The sequence below is a fragment of the Gymnodraco acuticeps genome, unplaced genomic scaffold (genome assembly GCF_902827175.1).
Source record: "Gymnodraco acuticeps unplaced genomic scaffold, fGymAcu1.1, whole genome shotgun sequence".
Classification (NCBI taxonomy): domain Eukaryota; kingdom Metazoa; phylum Chordata; class Actinopteri; order Perciformes; family Bathydraconidae; genus Gymnodraco; species Gymnodraco acuticeps.
In genome coordinates, this window is record NW_022990673.1 from 3046082 (window position 1) to 3055462 (window position 9381).

The window sequence follows — 9381 nt, forward strand, 5'->3', positions numbered from 1 at the left end:
ATGGGTAAAGGGCGTAGGAGGCCAGCTGGAGCACAGTGAGAGGATTTACTGCGGGCACAGACAGAGCAGGCAGAGACAAAAGCCCTGGTGTCAGCAGACATGGTCGGCCACCAAAACTTCTGCTGGATTAGGGTCAAAGTTCTGTGAAAACCTGGGTGACAGGCAACTTTAGAAGAGTAGGCAGAGACAAAAACTGGAGCACTGGAGATCTCACGGAGGAAGATACGAACAGCCGATCGGGAGGACAGGCCCATAGGGGCTGGCTCCCCCAAAAGAATTAAACATAACCCTAACCTGACCCTAACACCGAAATAAAGTAACAAAAAAAAGCAACTAAATCCGCCAGAAACCCGAAAATCGTTGCGCGCGGGGGACACATGCATGTGTCCCGTTTCTCCATTTCTGGAAGTTGGCAACCCTAGTGTATAGGTGCCATAACACTACTTAGCTCAAGTTCATTATTTGTATTATTATTATTTACATCACCTTTATTTGCTTGTTGAGCACTTCCGGTAATTGTCACATGAGTGTGGTTTGGTTTATAAGTCACCTGTTTGATGTCGAGTGCACATGACAGAGGGTGAGCTTGTGCTGTAATTTTTTTCTGTTGACCGTTTTGTCCATAGTTACTATGTTTTGATTTAGTTTATTAAATATCCTTAAAACTATATTGCTTCAACATGGACTTTCTTTTCGAAAACGCGTCACAGTTTAAAGCCAAGTTTAGCCTCTCGGCGACTCAAATGCAGTGGCGAGCCGTCAGGGCCCTCTAGGCCCTCTGTGAGGGCCTAAGATATTCTAAAAAATAATATTTGAAAACATTAAAAAAAAACATTTTTTTTTAAATATTATTTTTTATATTTTTTTGTTGTTACATTTTTCATTAGTTTTACCAAAATAACTTGATTTAATTGTATTTAAAATAATATTTCCAAAGAAATAAATCCTTCGAATCTGCCTGTTCAGTTTTTTTCAACAATACCCCTGGTGTCGCTAATGCGTCTCAATAATTATAGGATTAGAGGATTGTTTGATACTGCTGTACAAAGATATAATAAAATAATATTTATCTAAACTAGAGGGAAACATACGAACCATTCTCACAGAGGGTGACATGCATGAAGGGCTGGTGGCCCTCACTCAAAATGAGAGTGCCTTACGCACTACATTATAAATCAGTAAAATTACTCAAGAATAAATAAATAAAAACTGATTCTTGAAACTGTTGTTAAAACCCTACAACTTCTTCATCCAAGCTCTCAATCAGTGTTAGGTTATTTAATCTGCAGCTCATTGCCTTAAAACATATACTTCAGACCGATTATAAAATGGTGTTTATGAGAAAAATGTAATCTGACTCCATAAATCACATAATTGTTTGACTAAAAAACTACACTTCCACTAACAATAAATGAAGTTCCCCTTTAAACACAGCCCCGGTCTTCTGACGGGGTCTATCTATGTACTGGCTGGAAAATGTTGTGCCAGTCTCTGTCGCTCTGTCACTGTTCTCCCGCTAACAGTCACTCTCTAGTTCTGCTGGGTTCTTGTTGACTTCTTCACTGGTTTGAGACAAGCGACCCTATCGGACACCTCCCTTTGTAGCCAGACTTCACCACAGCAGAATCGAGTTTCTGTTTTTAGGTCTCAACAGCTCCACGTCAGGTGTATCGCCGCCCCTTGAACTGCAGTCGGTGTAAACAGGAGGATTTGGTATGGATCCTCCGTCTTGGGCGAGTACTAGGTTTCCGTCTTCATATTTTTTGGTGGAAACCCGTCGTCTTGACCTCACTAGCTGTGTGGACACAATAGTTTTCTGTGTGGGGGAACAACATCACTCGTAATCTCTTTCCTTCTCATATTTACAAAAATAGTCTGCTAAATGTTCTATTCTGTGGATGCTTTATGTGTAAATGCAAATGCTACTCTCGATTTTGTTTTTACATTAAACATTAAACCTCTCCCTTCTGTGGTGACAGATATGGCTCAATGTAGCTGGATTTCAAAATACCCTTGTGCTGAAGATGCATCACCTGGTGGTCTGGCCCTCTGAGCTTCCTCATTGTTGTGGTTGATACCAGGGTGTGTTGGAGATTTGGAGGGATAACTGGTCCGCTTTTCAAATCTCCGCGCGTTCCTATGAAGCTGGTTATAATACAGGAAGGAATCCATATCTACAAAGTAACCTTTAACAATAATCTACTTTAATGGCAATATGACAATGCAATACAATCATTACAATACAACATGATATATTACAGTTATATTGTAATGCTTAAGGAGTAATACCGGCTTACTCCTGCACTCGTTCGCATACTGCAGAGCTACTTTCACCCGAGGGCAGCATGTGAAGAAGAGGCCGAACGCCAGGGATCCACCGGATATATACCAGAGTAAGAAGGAGGGGTTTGGTGTTAGGTCAGCTGGTCATCTTTTCAGGTCATCTCATTGGGAGACGCAACGCTGGCCAGCAGGAAACCAAACAGGCTCACTTTCCAACAAAAGGTCTCAAGGCCTGCATACCCACACCTCCCCCACAGAGCAATAAAACCCTGTTTACTCCAACCAGCCCAGAATGTTTATAGCCATTTGTAGTCCTTACATTTATGAAAGGATAAAACAGAGAAATCAATATAAAACACAAACACAGGTATTGTTTGAACAGTATTCACTTAACTGCTACTATTGATATCCACCAGAGAAACCCAAAGGACCTCTCTTAACATCACAACCACTGCAGCTAGATCTAAGTTGAATGCAAATCAGGACATGCTCTCACCTTCCCCCATCTTCCTTTGTCCTCAAAAACACATGTCAACAGGCCCCAAATGCAGCTCACAGTTTTACCCAAATTATTCCCATTTTAAGCTTATCCATAGTTTGCTAACATGAATAAATACAAATATAACTCTACAAATCCCCCTTTTTATCTCCTTCTCCAGAGATAAACTTAGACAAGGCATTTTGAAATATACCCACGGTCATTATTTTCTACTGTGTCCGTAAATCCATCCGAAGCTGGTATTTAGAGTACTTGAAACCTTCATGGAGACAGAACACCACTTTCCATGGCAGTGAAGGAACCATGAGGGGGTAGCTGAGTGCTAGAATCATCAGCCCCCCCCCCCCGGAGGAATAGCCCACAAGGACAGCTAATAGGGAGGGGGAGATGCAGCTTTCCCTTCACGGGTAGAACTGATCAGAGCAAAGTAGACTCCTCTGCTGCGCCGTCCCGGCTTGCCGTGTCTTTGTCCACCCAATCCGCTGACAGCAGCTTCTGGGCTGCCTGCTAGAGAGATGTCTTCCTCCTCCTCGTCCTCCGGCCCGCTGATGGCGGCTTCCGGGTCGATGCTGTAGAGATGTCTTCCCGATCCTCCTTCTCCGGCCCGCTGATGATGCCTCCCGGGTCGTCTGCTGTAAGGATGTCTCCAGGGTCCTGCTCCTCCAGTCTGCTGCTTCCGAGTAGTCCACGTCTGCCAGGGCCACGTCCGTCCTGATGTCGTCCCCTGGTCCTAGTAGGTGGTTTCCCCGCCGCACACTGGCTCCCGTGGTACGAGCTGTCCCCCTTTTCTCCCAGGCAGACGGCATAAGAGGTCCGCTGGGTCACTCGGTCGGGGTCGGAGAGCCTGGGGTTGAGCCACTTTGTCCTCGTGCTTCTCGGGTCCCCCTTTTGGCGCCAGTGACCTGTGTGGAGAAATCTGATACAACTCCCTCAAGCCTACGCTCAGCTGTTTTGCCCCACTTGGAGCCTCTTGGTGGGGTGTCTTGAAACAACAGCCGTCTGTGAACAGGTTTTCCAAATTAATTGTAGACCTCCTATCTGCCAGTGCAGCTTCAGAATCTTAATACTTGGATTGTGCCAACTAAATAAGAACCTCAACATCTTTAGGTAAACTATTTCAATAGCTCTGAATTTCTGACAAGCATCCGTGTTTATTTTTAAATGAAATCCTATTTAAAATCCAAATCTAATATGAACTGCTAATGTTTCTGGTAAAGAAACACACTAATGTTATGGATTCAAAAACAACCAAAATCACGATGCTAACAAAGTGAATGATTTCCTGGTGATACTGCTTTTACCTGTCAGTGCTTAGATATTATCACGCTGAAAAAATGAATACAGAATTCCAACAAACTGTCATCAAATGTCTTTCTATTATAAATTTAGATGAAATGTATATCCCCATAATGACCTAAACAATAAAGTCTATGGCTTTTACTTCTTTACCAGGCTAGTTACATGATGTTGTCTAAATTAAATTCTGTCTCATTACATTACTATGTTTTAGCTTTAACTGTAATATGTTCTTTCTACATTTCAAACCTCAGTTACTCTAATGTCTGTTAAAATATTACAAAATTGTTTCATTATCACAGGTCAACTTCTTCGGTTTCACAGTAGCCCCTTGGCCACTGCTTCTTTGTTACCTGTTATAATTCAAATCAATATTTAGAAACATCTCAACATTCATCAAACAGTATCTTATCCCCAGATATGGAGCAGGTTAATTACATTCAATGCTCAATCCTTAAAAGAAAAATGTAAATTGTGAATTTTACAGCCATGTTGACATTTATACATTATACTCACTCCCCCCTTTTACACATGAAATCATGTGTAACAAAAGCCTGTAATGGGAGGGGAACAAAAACTGTCAGGTAATTGGTTAGGAACATAACGAACATTATTATCATTATTTCCACAGTGAACACTTCAGTGAAAAGAAGTGTTCCTCTCCGTCCTTCAGGCCTAAAAGAAACAGAATCTTCAGCTTTTACATTTGCAAACCGCCAACTCATGTGAGAGGAAAATATCACATGTGCGGTTTCCCCTTTTTGTGGAATTTTTAGGAAACCTCTCGTTTCCCTTGGAGCTCCAAAATAATATGTTAGTCCAAAAACATGCTTGGTTAGTTATTGTTTTAGAATCATGCAGTTACACTGATCACATGCCGGCATTCATTCACACTCACACTGTCTGGTTGTCATGTCAAGTTTGGTCAGGTTCACCCCAGAGTCAGTCATCCACAGTGCCTTGTCAAGTTACACTGTCGGTCAGGGTCAAAGGTCAGTTGGTCTCCGTCTTTTTTGGCCATGTGTCGTGCTCTGCAGAGACTTTGACATTTCAGCATAGGCCAGTATCCTTTGTCTACAAAAATATGTCACGATTTCAACTATAATTTTCAAGATGATTCTCACTTGTCATTGGGACTTCCGCCTCCCACTTTTCCTGAAACTTGGTACAAAACTCACTTCCTTCGAGTACCACTACTAATTAAAATGTCTAATGATCTATTTCAGAAACTTTTGTACAATAACTATTATCTTGAGTCAAAACATTACTAGGATCTGTGTCGCTCTGCATTTCATAGCTCATTATAATTCTGGTCTACTTAAAAAACGATGTTAAACTCTTTAGCAGTGTGTGGAACCTTGGGTGTCCGAACATGCAACAATTACTCCCTCCTTTCTCAAGGATTTAAAACCGAAGTCTGGTAATAACTATGCCACAATGGCGAAATCAACACTTTAGATTGGAATTTAATATGTGGCTTGGCACCAGCCATTAATACAAACAAAGATTTGTCCTATAGAGTGGTTCCTAACCAATGAGATCACTACTTTATTCACACGTGAATACAAATGTCTTAAAGAATGAATTGTTAACATGATGAAAATATTGAAGAATATGGTTCTACTCTGTCAGTGTGTTTTAGGATGATTATCATTTTACTTTAATAGTTTCCTCTTTACTGCTATTTTTAATTTACCAAATGATTAATAAATCTTTCTGTCTTTACGTATTTATGAAGTTAATTCAAGTTATTTAAATGTGCGTTTCGTGAATAAGTGTGTTTATGTGTAACTCACTCATTCCCGTTCTCCTTTTCTCCTCCCCTGGTTTTCTCAAGCCGTGACCCCGGCCTCCTCACTTCTAATCGACCATGCCAACTCCTCTGATTCTGTCTTCTCTTCAGTCCATCAGCTGTTGAATCCATCCGCTGTAACTTTTGTAGGCAGCCATTGGCCCAGTCACATCTGCAGCCCCATCATGCCACTGTTGTTGCACTCCTCCTTTACAGTCTCTCTGCTGTTTTTATGGAGGGCGGATTCTGCTCTCATGTCTATTGTGCCAAATCTCGCGGCGCAGTTTGGAACTTCATGTCCTGTTTGAGGGGACCGATGAGAGTTTGCCTCTTTGTCAGCATACTGGTTTGGTTCTGGATGCCTCAGGTCGTTGTTGGTTCAGCTCTGGTTCTCTGTCTGTACGATGGAGAAGGAGGAGTCTCCTGTTGGGTTAGGTCTCGTTGTCTGCTTGGAGGGTCGGGATCAAAGCCTTTCTAACTCAGAGGGGGAGTCCAGGTCCCGGTACACATTACCTATAAGAAGTCTAGCACACTGATGTTAAATAAATCCAACCCTTTCCACTCTGTCTCTTTCTAATCATACTATCTGTCTTAGTTGTTAAATGCCATCTAAACAACATAATTAATGTCTACTTATGATATTACAAAAACTCACTCCAAAAATTGTTTCATCCATTGTTACATATTTACCCAACACAACTCTGAAATACTTACATGTTTCCAGCATCACATATTCCACACACTACGAAAAAAAAACATCCCCATATTTTCTCTCATTTTAAATCCCACTGTTACTTCGAACAATAGTAAACCTGCAGAGCACACCAATCGGATCACAGTAATGAAATTTGAATCAAGTGTAGGCCTATGTCTTCTTTCTGAACATTTATTTATATTGTCTACATTTGCAAACAGTTCGAGTGTAAAATGTGTTTTGCACAATGTATTTACACTCTACAGATTCTTGAGTTTACTCATCTCCTGGTGCTGTCGTTGTAAAAAATGTTCAATCCCTTATTGTTTTGTACCAGTTTACCAAAATCAGTTATAATTAATATACTGGGAACGTGCTTCCCGTCTTCAATACCGGCCAGCAATGTAATGATTAAACTCTAAGCTCGCATAAGTTTCAAGGGTGTGATACCCCCTTTCAGCCACTAGATGGCAGCAGCAGAAGTTCCAAGGGTGTGATACCCCCTTTCAGCCACTAGATGGCAGCAGCAGAAGTTTCCAGACAAAGGGAAACGCTCTACCTTGGTTTAATATATAACAGACCTCTGGCTTTAAGCTTTTAGCATTGGTCTGTTATTTAAACCCCAGTTTTAAACGGCGACTCGATCTGATTTATCGAGTTTCCAGGTTTTGCCGTGCAGGATTCAAACCTCGCATTCACACAAACTGCACCATCTCTACGCCACTCAGGAATAAACTACCTGCAGATCCGCGCCAAACTGCTCTATTTTACGTCACGCAGGACTTTCGTCTACCTGTCGATCAACGTTTACGTTTTGTATATAACTTTCCTAACATAGTCAAATATGCATTGTATATTCCATTTAAACTATAAAAACACTGTGAAACGCCTACAGACAATCCTAAAGTTTTAGCGTATCCAATTACAGACAGGCGACTTTCATCGTCTGCTTACCTTATTTGCAAAGTTGCAGAGTCCTGCTGATTGTCTGAGATGTTTGAAAGCGTCTGAATTCTTCCTCAGCTTCGTTATAGACGTCGGGTCACCATTTTGTTGGAGATTTGGAGGGATAACTGGTCCGCTTTTCAAATCTCTGCGCGTTCCTATGAAGCTGGTTATAATACAGGAAGGAATCCATATCTACAAAGTAACCTTTAACAATAATCTACTTTAATGGCAATATGACAATGCAATACAATCATTACAATACAACATGATATATTACAGTTATATTGTAATGCTTAAGGAGTAATACCGGCTTACTCCTGCACTCGTTCGCATACTGCAGAGCTACTTTCACCCGAGGGCAGCATGTGAAGAAGAGGCCGAACGCCAGGGATCCACCGGATATATACCAGAGTAAGAAGGAGGGGTTTGGTGTTAGGTCAGCTGGTCATCTTTTCAGGTCATCTCATTGGGAGACGCAACGCTGGCCAGCAGGAAACCAAATAGGCTCACTTTCCAACAAAAGGTCTCAAGGCCTGCATACCCACACCTCCCCCACAGAGCAATAAAACCCTGTTTACTCCAACCAGCCCAGAATGTTTATAGCCATTTGTAGTCCTTACATTTATGAAAGGATAAAACAGAGAAATCAATATAAAACACAAACACAGGTATTGTTTGAACAGTATTCACTTAACTGCTACTATTGATATCCACCAGAGAAACCCAAAGGACCTCTCTTAACATCACAACCACTGCAGCTAGATCTAAGTTGAATGCAAATCAGGACATGCTCTCACCTTCCCCCATCTTCCTTTGTCCTCAAAAACACATGTCAACAGGCCCCAAATGCAGCTCACAGTTTTACCCAAATTATTCCCATTTTAAGCTTATCCATAGTTTGCTAACATGAATAAATACAAATATAACTCTACAAGTGTCAGTGGCATTTGGGTCATGTTTGGCAATGCTGTTCGTCTTTGACATCCCTGAGACCCCCTGCCTCCGTTGTCATCATGGAAACCTACCCGGGGTAACTGCATGGAGGGCCGTTGTTTGGTGCAATGTTCTGCGGACACTCTCTGGACCAATGTGTCAGCTGACCACATATGGAGCATCCTTCACCTTGGAAACCTTGTCCTGTTGATCGATTACCTCCTTGGAAACGCCCTCCTTCTCTGCCACTTTGTCTTCCTCGGAAACCTCCTCCCCCTCTTTGTTGACTCTGCACCTGAATCTCTGGCACTTCCTGAGCTTGAATTGTTGGAGGTGTCTGACCTGCCTTCTCTGGAAGTTTCCCCTCCCTTCTCCTTGTCTTGTTCCTACAAGCTACGGTGTCTTGTTTTTTCTGCTATGTCTTCCCTCACTGGCAGGTCTGCTACTCGGACCACATTTATGCTGTGTGCCAATAGGCTGGCATATTCCAGATGGAGTATCAGACTTGTAACTCTTATAAATCTTTCTTCATCTTCACTCCATATAGTTCTTTTAATTGGAAAGGTTAAAGCATCTGATCAGCAATTTATAGATTTTTTATTTTATTTATGATTTTTTAAATAATAAAGTTAATTAAAAGATACAAATTATGCAAATTTTAAAATCTGAAATGATAAAATAAAAAAATTGTACAGTGTATGGTTTTGACTTTAAAATATGAAAATTAGAAATCTGGTGAAAATCTAAATCTACTGTGTACAGTGCATACCAAAGTGTATGAAATTATGTAAATGTCATAATTTGTGTTAGCTTTAATCAATTGGTGTTTGAATATTCTACAGCCTAGTTTGAAAGTTTCTCATCTTTTAATTAGAAACCACTTTGTAATTCTGTCCTGGCGATTTGCGCATGTGTTCATTCATAATACTCAAAATC